This window comes from Pseudophryne corroboree, chromosome 10, assembly GCF_028390025.1.
Source record: "Pseudophryne corroboree isolate aPseCor3 chromosome 10, aPseCor3.hap2, whole genome shotgun sequence".
Classification (NCBI taxonomy): Eukaryota; Metazoa; Chordata; class Amphibia; order Anura; family Myobatrachidae; genus Pseudophryne; species Pseudophryne corroboree.
This window is the reverse complement of record NC_086453.1, coordinates 147,247,055-147,259,016: the sequence shown is the minus strand read 5'-3', so window position 1 is coordinate 147,259,016 and position 11,962 is coordinate 147,247,055. Positions and strand designations below refer to the sequence as shown.

The 11,962-nt window shown below is 43.3% G+C and overlaps 6 pseudogenes; 4 read left to right on the top strand and 2 right to left on the bottom strand.

The window, feature by feature from the left end:
- Positions 1 to 523: 523 nt before the first annotated feature.
- On the bottom strand, positions 524 to 643 carry LOC134967949 (5S ribosomal RNA; annotated as a pseudogene).
- A 160-nt stretch (positions 644 to 803) lies between these two features.
- On the bottom strand, positions 804 to 923 carry LOC134968401 (5S ribosomal RNA; annotated as a pseudogene).
- Positions 924 to 5,888: 4,965 nt separating this feature from the next.
- On the top strand, positions 5,889 to 6,008 carry LOC134968400 (5S ribosomal RNA; annotated as a pseudogene).
- Positions 6,009 to 6,168: 160 nt separating this feature from the next.
- Positions 6,169 to 6,288, top strand: LOC134967937 (5S ribosomal RNA; annotated as a pseudogene).
- A 4,316-nt stretch (positions 6,289 to 10,604) lies between these two features.
- On the top strand, positions 10,605 to 10,724 carry LOC134968399 (5S ribosomal RNA; annotated as a pseudogene).
- Positions 10,725 to 10,884: 160 nt separating this feature from the next.
- Positions 10,885 to 11,004, top strand: LOC134967925 (5S ribosomal RNA; annotated as a pseudogene).
- The last annotated feature ends 958 nt before the right edge of the window (positions 11,005 to 11,962 follow it).

The following is an 11,962-nucleotide window of genomic DNA, read 5'->3' as shown; positions in this document are numbered from 1 at the left end:
GTCACCGGGAGGCAGCGCGTCATAGCCGCTGTCTGATAGGCCAATTCCACACACGTGGGTTGCGTTGCCATAATACACAAACCCGGCTTTCTCCTTAGTAACCCGCTCCGGCAGCGTGACGTAGGTGTAGTTCAGGCAGATCGATGTTCAGTGTACAGTGGCAGACAGGTAAAGTTGCTGCTGTCAATATCTCCAGCCAAAGGTTAATCCGTGGAGTAATTAACCCCACAGTGCGCCAATAATATGGAGATATGACAGTCCAGAAAAAAGAACAATAGTGAATGTCAAAAAAATAAGGTGAACAAACTGTGATTAGCTTGCACAGCAAGGGTGTACCCAGGGGATATAATGTCTCAATAACTATATGCAATACAATGCCCAAGACTAATGAAAAACAACAGTAATGGTCACAATTGTTGAGGTAATGTGGATGCGGGCAGCCAATAATAGTTACAATTGCCGTGCCATATCAAAAGCATAAAAGAGCATGAAAGAGCGTCACCTGTGGGTCAAGGATTGTCCCTTAGTACAATACCCAATATTCCCATGTTGTCTCCATACATGGTACTGATTGGGCCCAACACTGCTTAATTACCAAGTTCGGATGGGATCGGATGGTTTCCAGTGTGGTATGATTGTATCAGACAGGTGTGTCCCTATGTGGTAGTACACAGTGTGACAATGCCAGCCCCCGCCTCTCAATCATAACATATCTCATGTGGTGATATGTAAGAATGGACACCACCAAAATTGTCAGTGTCTGGGAGAAAGTGGGGAGGGGTGGGGAAGGTACACCAAGTTCCTTGATACAACACCCAGTATTCCCACCTTGTCTCCAAGAGTGGTACTGACTAGGCCCATCACTGCTTAATTGCCAAGATCAGACGGGATCGGATGGGATCCAGTGCGGTATGGTAGTATCAATCTCCATGGTATATAGGATAGGAGTGCAGGACAATCAGGGATTAGTAGGTGACAAATAATGTGGACATGTCATAGATGATATAACATGACACACGGCGGTGTCTCAGAAAAATAAACCAGAAAAGATTAGGCTCTAAACATTGATGTATAGAATCAAAGGAAGCATCCAAGGCGGAATTCTTCATTGAGCCCATTGGGGGCCAATGTTTGTAATCTATCAATCCATTGATGTTCTCTCTGTAGTAAAATTTTGTTGCGATCACCACCCCTTTGGAGCGGTGGGATTTGGTCCAGAATGCAACACTTAAGTTGGTTGATAGTGTGTTTTGCTTCCCTGAAGTGTCTGGCCACAGGTAAATTTGCAAAGTCATCTGAGGCCCCCCCAAGGGTGATGCTCTTTTTGATTGTGGAACGATGTTGGCTTAAGCGCTCTTTTAGCATTCTGCTAGTCTTTCCAATGTAAAGCAGGTTACACGGACATTTCAACACATAGACCACAAATTTACTGTTGCAGTCAAGCCTTTGTTTAATAGTGTAAGTCTTGTTATCCTGAGGGTTAGTAAACCGCTTGCCAAGTAGCAAGAGAGGACAGTTTGGACAGCCTGTACATTTGTAAACCCCTGTTTTGGTAGTCAACCAGTGAGAAGGTGTATTCCTTTTTCTCTTGGAAAAGTCTGTTACAACAAGCATGTCTTTCAAATTCGGTCCTCGTTTATATGCAAATCTAGGTGGTTGCGTGATTGCTTTTGCCAGACTTGGATCTGTGCTAATGAGATGCCAGTGTTCATGGATCTTGTTACGAATGAATTTAGAAGCAGTGGTATACATGCTGACAAAATTAAATCTGTCATTGTCTCTGTTGGAAGATATGTCTTTACTAGATAGGAGTTCCTCTCTCCTAATCTGGCCAATCCTTGTAAGTGCCGCATCAATCTCCTCCTTTGAGTATCCACGGTCGAGAAAGCGTTGACTCATAGATTGTAGAGCTGAGGGTATGTCAGCAGGGTTAGAGGTGATACGTAACACCCTGAGGAGCTGTGAAAATGGTAAACCTCCTTTGAGCGGCGCCGGATGGAAACTGGTGGAGAGCAAGAGAGTGTTTCTGTCAGAGTCTTTACAGTAAATTCTGGTGGTCAGTGTATTGTTGGAGAGGAGAATGGATACGTCTAAAAAATTGATTTCTGTTTTGCTAAACGTGAGGCTGAATCTAATGGTGCCGGGAAGTGAATTCAGATGATCAATAAAGGTCAGGAGGGCTTTTTCTCCCCCGTGCCAAATGAAAAATAGATCATCAATGTATCGAACATATGTTGTCAAAAACCGGCCAAAGACGGGGTGACCTGTGATGTGTTCTCGTTCATACGCTGACATAAATATGTTGGCGTATGCTGGGGCCATGTTCGACCCCATGGCCGTGCCCTGCTTCTGCAAGAAAAAACAGTTTTCAAACAGGAAGTAATTTTTGTTCAAGATAAGGTTGATTAATAATATCATATATTCTGATGGAGGTCCAAAGTACACGCCACTTTCTGTTATTGATCGTCTACATGATTCAATTCCAAGTGCATGTGGAATGTTCGTGTAGAGACTTGAGACGTCAAGTGTCACCAATAGTGCATCATCAGGAATGTATTTAACGTCATCCAATTTTCTTAAGAAATCTGTGGTATCTTCAATGTAACTAGCTGCACTTTTAGCAAGTGGTTGTAGATAGAAATCTACAAACTGTGAGAGTGGTTGACACAAAGATCCTCGTGCTGAGATAATCGGGCGTCCGGGGGGCGTTGTTAGGGATTTGTGGATTTTTGGTAGAGTATATAGGATTGGGGTCTTGGGGTGAGATGTGGTCAGAAAATCAGCAGTGGTCTGATTAATGTACCTGTTATTGACTCCCAAATTGATTATTGAATCAATTTCCTTTTTGTACGTCCATGTGGGATCATAGGGGAGTTTTTGATAACAGGTTGGATTAGACAATTGCCCATAGGCCTCTTGTATATAATAATCATAGTCAAGAAGGACTATGCCCCCTCCCTTATCCGCCGCTCTGATGACCAAATGTTTGTCATTCTGTAGAGATTTGATAGCAGATCTTTCTTCCTTCGTAATGTTGGAATAACTGGTCTTTTGCTCCTTGATGTAAGGCATCGTGTCTCTTTTAAGTACCCTCAGGAAGGTGTGAATTGAGGGATTGAGTGACGGTGGATCGAATTGGCTTGGTTTCTTTAATGGACATTGAAGTATAGAGGAAGGAGCCATCGTGGTGGAGTCTGGACACTGAGAGTTGGAGTAAAAGTCTTTTAAACGGAGTTGTCTTCCTAATTTGTAAAGGTCAACCTGCCAGTGAAAACTATCCTGGCCCACCGTAGGTACAAATGACAGTCCCTTGTTTAGGATGGAAAGTTCTTCATCAGTCAGTTCATGTTTGGATAAATTAAATACTACTGATGTCTGTACTCCGTTCACAGTTGTTTTCTTCTTCCTTTTTCTCCCACCTCTACGGGTGGGTAAAGCGGGTTTTTTGGAGCCCTCCTGTTGCGTTCGGATCTGGAGAGATAGGTTGCCCCCTGTGCAGATGTAGACGGTGCGTCAGAGTCACTTGCTGACGTTTGGGATCTGCTTTCAATATCTGTGAACGGTGTAGTAGGTCTGCGTCCTCCACGTCTCTGTTGTGGTCTGTATTTGCGTTGCTCACTCCGTGATACCCAGGGATATACCCTGTTCTCTTTATAGTCCAGTTTGACTTGTTTATATTTATTTTTCTTAAATTTTAGCAGGTCTCCACGAAATTTGTCAATGTCTTTATTCAGTTTGGTGAAAAGATCACTGTCAGGAGATTGGATTGTCCTAAAAAGTTCTGACGCCTCCAATTCTGAGATGTCCCTTCTAATTTCAATTAAATCTACGCCAGCCTGCTCAATTACAAGCAGCATAAGATCCTGGGAACATTTATTCAAGATATTGCACCACTTGGTGCAAAAATCATTATTGTGCCTCCCCAGTGTGGGTTGGTTGTGTAATCTGAACCCTCTGGGGATAAGGGATTCTTTATAGTATTGAGAGAGAGTTAGGCCATGTAAGTGCAGCTCAACCTCTCTCTTTCTAAGTCTAAGCAAATCATTTATGAATTCCTCTGGGCTATCCTTGTCAAATGCCAAGGATTCAGTGTCATCAAAGAGGATTCGTTCCGCGTCTGTTTTGTCAAATTGGAGGACCGAGATTAAATCCTTATTAACACTGGTAGACATTTATATACACCGGGGTATAATGTATGGTATGAAAAGGTGAAAAAAGAAGTACATAAATAGCAACAACAAAAATTTGCTGTATGCAACTGACAAAGATACAGATCACCGTGTATTTCCAGCAAAAGTAACTGAATGATTAAAATGAACAACAATGTCCCAAAAGGAGGACAGAAAAAATTGTGGTCAATTGATCCCATATATGGAGATCATGACCACTCCGACTGGTGCAAGTCAAACAAGGTTGCAGATACAAAACAAAAATGACAGCACTCTAAGTCAGTAAGGATAAGTTCAGGTGCAGGGTCCTGGTAATTGATACACACACTCACTTCCTCCAAAATAGAAAAAAAGAATTAGACCAGCACTCACGTTTGATGAAAGAAAAAAGGGGTTTTATTCCTGACAAGCCATCTGGAAATACCCACTGCTACAATCCGCCCAACAGCTGTTTCAACGCTTTCTGGTTTTCATCAGGGGCAATTGACACTCTGTCCGGAGTCCTTTTAAAAGGCAGAGAGAGCGCCGAGGGTTTTGAAACCGGAAGTCCGTCACCGGGAGGCAGCGCGTCATAGCCGCTGTCTGATAGGCCAATTCCACACACGTGGGTTGCGTTGCCATAATACACAAACCCGGATTTCTCCTTAGTAACCCGCTCCGGCAGCGTGACGTAGGTGTAGTTCAGGCAGATCGATGTTCAGTGTACAGTGGCAGACAGGTAAAGTTGCTGCTGTCAATATCTCCAGCCAAAGGTTAATCCGTGGAGTAATTAACCCCACAGTGCGCCAATAATATGGAGATATGACAGTCCAGAAAAAAGAACAATAGTGAATGTCAAAAAAATAAGGTGAACAAACTGTGATTAGCTTGCACAGCAAGGGTGTACCCAGGGGATATAATGTCTCAATAACTATATGCAATACAAGATCCATGAACACTGGCATCTCATTAGCACAGATCCAAGTCTGGCAAAAGCAATCATGCAACCACCTAGATTTGCATATAAACGAGGACCGAATTTGAAAGACATGCTTGTTGTAACAGACTTTTCCAAGAGAAAAAGGAATACACCTTCTCTCTGGTTGACTACCAAAACAGGGGTTTACAAATGTACAGGCTGTCCAAACTGTCCTCTCTTGCTACTTGGCAAGCGGTTTACTAACCCTCAGGATAACAAGACTTACACTATTAAACAAAGGCTTGACTGCAACAGTAAATTTGTGGTCTATGTGTTGAAATGTCCGTGTAACCTGCTTTACATTGGAAAGACTAGCAGAATGCTAAAAGAGCGCTTAAGCCAACATCGTTCCACAATCAAAAAGAGCATCACCCTTGGGGGGGCCTCAGGTGACTTTGCAAATTTACCTGTGGCCAGACACTTCAGGGAAGCAAAACACACTATCAACCAACTTAAGTGTTGCATTCTGGACCAAATCCCACCGCTCCAAAGGGGTGGTGATCGCAACAAAATTTTACTACAGAGAGAACATCAATGGATTGATAGATTACAAACATTGGCCCCCAATGGGCTCAATGAAGAATTCCGCCTTGGATGCTTCCTTTGATTCTATACATCAATGTTTAGAGCCTAATCTTTTCTGGTTTATTTTTCTGAGACACCGCCGTGTGTCATGTTATATCATCTATGACATGTCCACATTATTTGTCACCTACTAATCCCTGATTGTCCTGCACTCCTATCCTATATACCATGGAGATTGATACTACCATACCGCACTGGATCCCATCCGATCCCGTCTGATCTTGGCAATTAAGCAGTGATGGGCCTAGTCAGTACCACTCTTGGAGACAAGGTGGGAATACTGGGTGTTGTATCAAGGAACTTGGTGTACCTTCCCCACCCCTCCCCACTTTCTCCCAGACACTGACAATTTTGGTGGTGTCCATTCTTACACATCACCACATGAGATATGTTATGATTGAGAGGCGGGGGCTGGCATTGTCACACTGTGTACTACCACATAGGGACACACCTGTCTGATACAATCATACCACACTGGAAACCATCCGATCCCATCCGAACTTGGTAATTAAGCAGTGTTGGGCCCAATCAGTACCATGTATGGAGACAACATGGGAATATTGGGTATTGTACTAAGGGACAATCCTTGACCCACAGGTGACGCTCTTTCATGCTCTTTTATGCTTTTGATATGGCACGGCAATTGTAACTATTATTGGCTGCCCGCATCCACATTACCTCAACAATTGTGACCATTACTGTTGTTTTTCATTAGTCTTGGGCATTGTATTGCATATAGTTATTGAGACATTATATCCCCTGGGTACACCCTTGCTGTGCAAGCTAATCACAGTTTGTTCACCTTATTTTTTTGACATTCACTATTGTTCTTTTTTCTGGACTGTCATATCTCCATATTATTGGCGCACTGTGGGGTTAATTACTCCACGGATTAACCTTTGGCTGGAGATATTGACAGCAGCAACTTTACCTGTCTGCCACTGTACACTGAACATCGATCTGCCTGAACTACACCTACGTCACGCTGCCGGAGCGGGTTACTAAGGAGAAATCCGGGTTTGTGTATTATGGCAACGCAACCCACGTGTGTGGAATTGGCCTATCAGACAGCGGCTATGACGCGCTGCCTCCCGGTGACGGACTTCCGGTTTCAAAACCCTCGGCGCTCTCTCTGCCTTTTAAAAGGACTCCGGACAGAGTGTCAATTGCCCCTGATGAAAACCAGAAAGCGTTGAAACAGCTGTTGGGCGGATTGTAGCAGTGGGTATTTCCAGATGGCTTGTCAGGAATAAAACCCCTTTTTTCTTTCATCAAACGTGAGTCTGGTCTAATTCTTTTTTCTATTTTGGAGGAAGTGAGTGTGTGTATCAATTACCAGGACCCTGCACCTGAACTTATCCTTACTGACTTAGAGTGCTGTCATTTTTGTTTTGTATCTGCAACCTTGTTTGACTTGCACCAGTCGGAGTGGTCATGATCTCCATATATGGGATCAATTGACCACAATTTTTTCTGTCCTCCTTTTGGGACATTGTTGTTCATTTAATCATTCAGTTACTTTTGCTGGAAATACACGGTGATCTGTATCTTTGTCAGTTGCATACAGCAAATTTTTGTTGTTGCTATTTATGAACTTCTTTTTTCACCTTTTCATACCATACATTATACCCCGGTGTATATAAATGTCTACCAGTGTTAATAAGGATTTAATCTCGGTCCTCCAATTTGACAAAACAGACGCGGAACGAATCCTCTTTGATGACACTGAATCCTTGGCATTTGACAAGGATAGCCCAGAGGAATTCATAAATGATTTGCTTAGACTTAGAAAGAGAGAGGTTGAGCTGCACTTACATGGCCTAACTCTCTCTCAATACTATAAAGAATCCCTTATCCCCAGAGGGTTCAGATTACACAACCAACCCACACTGGGGAGGCACAATAATGATTTTTGCACCAAGTGGTGCAATATCTTGAATAAATGTTCCCAGGATCTTATGCTGCTTGTAATTGAGCAGGCTGGCGTAGATTTAATTGAAATTAGAAGGGACATCTCAGAATTGGAGGCGTCAGAACTTTTTAGGACAATCCAATCTCCTGACAGTGATCTTTTCACCAAACTGAATAAAGACATTGACAAATTTCGTGGAGACCTGCTAAAATTTAAGAAAAATAAATATAAACAAGTCAAACTGGACTATAAAGAGAACAGGGTATATCCCTGGGTATCACGGAGTGAGCAACGCAAATACAGACCACAACAGAGACGTGGAGGACGCAGACCTACTACACCGTTCACAGATATTGAAAGCAGATCCCAAACGTCAGCAAGTGACTCTGACGCACCGTCTACATCTGCACAGGGGGCAACCTATCTCTCCAGATCCGAACGCAACAGGAGGGCTCCAAAAAACCCGCTTTACCCACCCGTAGAGGTGGGAGAAAAAGGAAGAAGAAAACAACTGTGAACGGAGTACAGACATCAGTAGTATTTAATTTATCCAAACATGAACTGACTGATGAAGAACTTTCCATCCTAAACAAGGGACTGTCATTTGTACCTACGGTGGGCCAGGATAGTTTTCACTGGCAGGTTGACCTTTACAAATTAGGAAGACAACTCCGTTTAAAAGACTTTTACTCCAACTCTCAGTGTCCAGACTCCACCACGATGGCTCCTTCCTCTATACTTCAATGTCCATTAAAGAAACCAAGCCAATTCGATCCACCGTCACTCAATCCCTCAATTCACACCTTCCTGAGGGTACTTAAAAGAGACACGATGCCTTACATCAAGGAGCAAAAGACCAGTTATTCCAACATTACGAAGGAAGAAAGATCTGCTATCAAATCTCTACAGAATGACAAACATTTGGTCATCAGAGCGGCGGATAAGGGAGGGGGCATAGTCCTTCTTGACTATGATTATTATATACAAGAGGCCTATGGGCAATTGTCTAATCCAACCTGTTATCAAAAACTCCCCTATGATCCCACATGGACGTACAAAAAGGAAATTGATTCAATAATCAAATTGGGAGTCAATAACAGGTACATTAATCAGACCACTGCTGATTTTCTGACCACATCTCACCCCAAGACCCCAATCCTATATACTCTACCAAAAATCCACAAATCCCTAACAACGCCCCCCGGACGCCCGATTATCTCAGCACGAGGATCTTTGTGTCAACCACTCTCACAGTTTGAAGATTTCTATCTACAACCACTTGCTAAAAGTGCAGCTAGTTACATTGAAGATACCACAGATTTCTTAAGAAAATTGGATGACGTTAAATACATTCCTGATGATGCACTATTGGTGACACTTGACGTCTCAAGTCTCTACACGAACATTCCACATGCACTTGGAATTGAATCATGTAGACGATCAATAACAGAAAGTGGCGTGTACTTTGGACCTCCATCAGAATATATGATATTATTAATCAACCTTATCTTGAACAAAAATTACTTCCTGTTTGAAAACTGTTTTTTCTTGCAGAAGCAGGGCACGGCCATGGGGTCGAACATGGCCCCAGCATACGCCAACATATTTATGTCAGCGTATGAACGAGAACACATCACAGGTCACCCCGTCTTTGGCCGGTTTTTGACAACATATGTTCGATACATTGATGATCTATTTTTCATTTGGCACGGGGGAGAAAAAGCCCTCCTGACCTTTATTGATCATCTGAATTCACTTCCCGGCACCATTAGATTCAGCCTCACGTTTAGCAAAACAGAAATCAATTTTTTAGACGTATCCATTCTCCTCTCCAACAATACACTGACCACCAGAATTTACTGTAAAGACTCTGACAGAAACACTCTCTTGCTCTCCACCAGTTTCCATCCGGCGCCGCTCAAAGGAGGTTTACCATTTTCACAGCTCCTCAGGGTGTTACGTATCACCTCTAACCCTGCTGACATACCCTCAGCTCTACAATCTATGAGTCAACGCTTTCTCGACCGTGGATACTCAAAGGAGGAGATTGATGCGGCACTTACAAGGATTGGCCAGATTAGGAGAGAGGAACTCCTATCTAGTAAAGACATATCTTCCAACAGAGACAATGACAGATTTAATTTTGTCAGCATGTATACCACTGCTTCTAAATTCATTCGTAACAAGATCCATGAACACTGGCATCTCATTAGCACAGATCCAAGTCTGGCAAAAGCAATCACGCAACCACCTAGATTTGCATATAAACGAGGACCGAATTTGAAAGACATGCTTGTTGTAACAGACTTTTCCAAGAGAAAAAGGAATACACCTTCTCTCTGGTTGACTACCAAAACAGGGGTTTACAAATGTACAGGCTGTCCAAACTGTCCTCTCTTGCTACTTGGCAAGCGGTTTACTAACCCTCAGGATAACAAGACTTACACTATTAAACAAAGGCTTGACTGCAACAGTAAATTTGTGGTCTATGTGTTGAAATGTCTGTGTAACCTGCTTTACGTTGGAAAGACTAGCAGAATGCTAAAAGAGCGCTTAAGCCAACATCGTTCCACAATCAAAAAGAGCATCACCCTTGGGGGGGCCTCAGGTGACTTTGCAAGTTTACCTGTGGCCAGACACTTCAGGGAAGCAAAACACACTATCAACCAACTTAAGTGTTGCATTCTGGACCAAATCCCACCGCTCCAAAGGGGTGGTGATCGCAACAAAATTTTACTACAGAGAGAACATCAATGGATTGATAGATTACAAACATTGGCCCCCAATGGGCTCAATGAAGAATTCCGCCTTGGATGCTTCCTTTGATTCTATACATCAATGTTTAGAGCCTAATCTTTTCTGGTTTATTTTTCTGAGACACCGCCGTGTGTCATGTTATATCATCTATGACATGTCCACATTATTTGTCACCTACTAATCCCTGATTGTCCTGCACTCCTATCCTATATACCATGGAGATTGATACTACCATACCGCACTGGATCCCATCCGATCCCGTCTGATCTTGGCAATTAAGCAGTGATGGGCCTAGTCAGTACCACTCTTGGAGACAAGGTGGGAATACTGGGTGTTGTATCAAGGAACTTGGTGTACCTTCCCCACCCCTCCCCACTTTCTCCCAGACACTGACAATTTTGGTGGTGTCCATTCTTACATATCACCACATGAGATATGTTATGATTGAGAGGCGGGGGCTGGCATTGTCACACTGTGTACTACCACATAGGGACACACCTGTCTGATACAATCATACCACACTGGAAACCATCCGATCCCATCCGAACTTGGTAATTAAGCAGTGTTGGGCCCAATCAGTACCATGTATGGAGACAACATGGGAATATTGGGTATTGTACTAAGGGACAATCCTTGACCCACAGGTGACGCTCTTTCATGCTCTTTTATGCTTTTGATATGGCACGGCAATTGTAACTATTATTGGCTGCCCGCATCCACATTACCTCAACAATTGTGACCATTACTGTTGTTTTTCATTAGTCTTGGGCATTGTATTGCATATAGTTATTGAGACATTATATCCCGTGGGTACACCCTTGCTGTGCAAGCTAATCACAGTTTGTTCACCTTATTTTTTTGACATTCACTATTGTTCTTTTTTCTGGACTGTCATATCTCCATATTATTGGCGCACTGTGGGGTTAATTACTCCACGGATTAACCTTTGGCTGGAGATATTGACAGCAGCAACTTTACCTGTCTGCCACTGTACACTGAACATCGATCTGCCTGAACTACACCTACGTCACGCTGCCGGAGCGGGTTACTAAGGAGAAAGCCGGGTTTGTGTATTATGGCAACGCAACCCACGTGTGTGGAATTGGCCTATCAGACAGCGGCTATGACGCGCTGCCTCCCGGTGACGGACTTCCGGTTTCAAAACCCTCGGCGCTCTCTCTGCCTTTTAAAAGGACTCCGGACAGAGTGTCAATTGCCCCTGATGAAAACCAGAAAGCGTTGAAACAGCTGTTGGGCGGATTGTAGCAGTGGGTATTTCCAGATGGCTTGTCAGGAATAAAACCCCTTTTTTCTTTCATCAAGCGTGAGTGCTGGTCTAATTCTTTTTTCTATTTTGGAGGAAGTGAGTGTGTGTATATATATATATATATATATATATATATATATATATATATAAAAAATAGAAATCCGGAGGTCTTACTCACATACAGTTTGCAAACGTATGATAAGCCACCAGGCCCCGACAAGGCTCCTCTGATGCTGGTGGTTCCTAACTCTAGGTCTGGGCCCGGGGTGTAGAACCTCACAAACTGGCAAAGGCCAGCCACCCCAGGGCAGCGC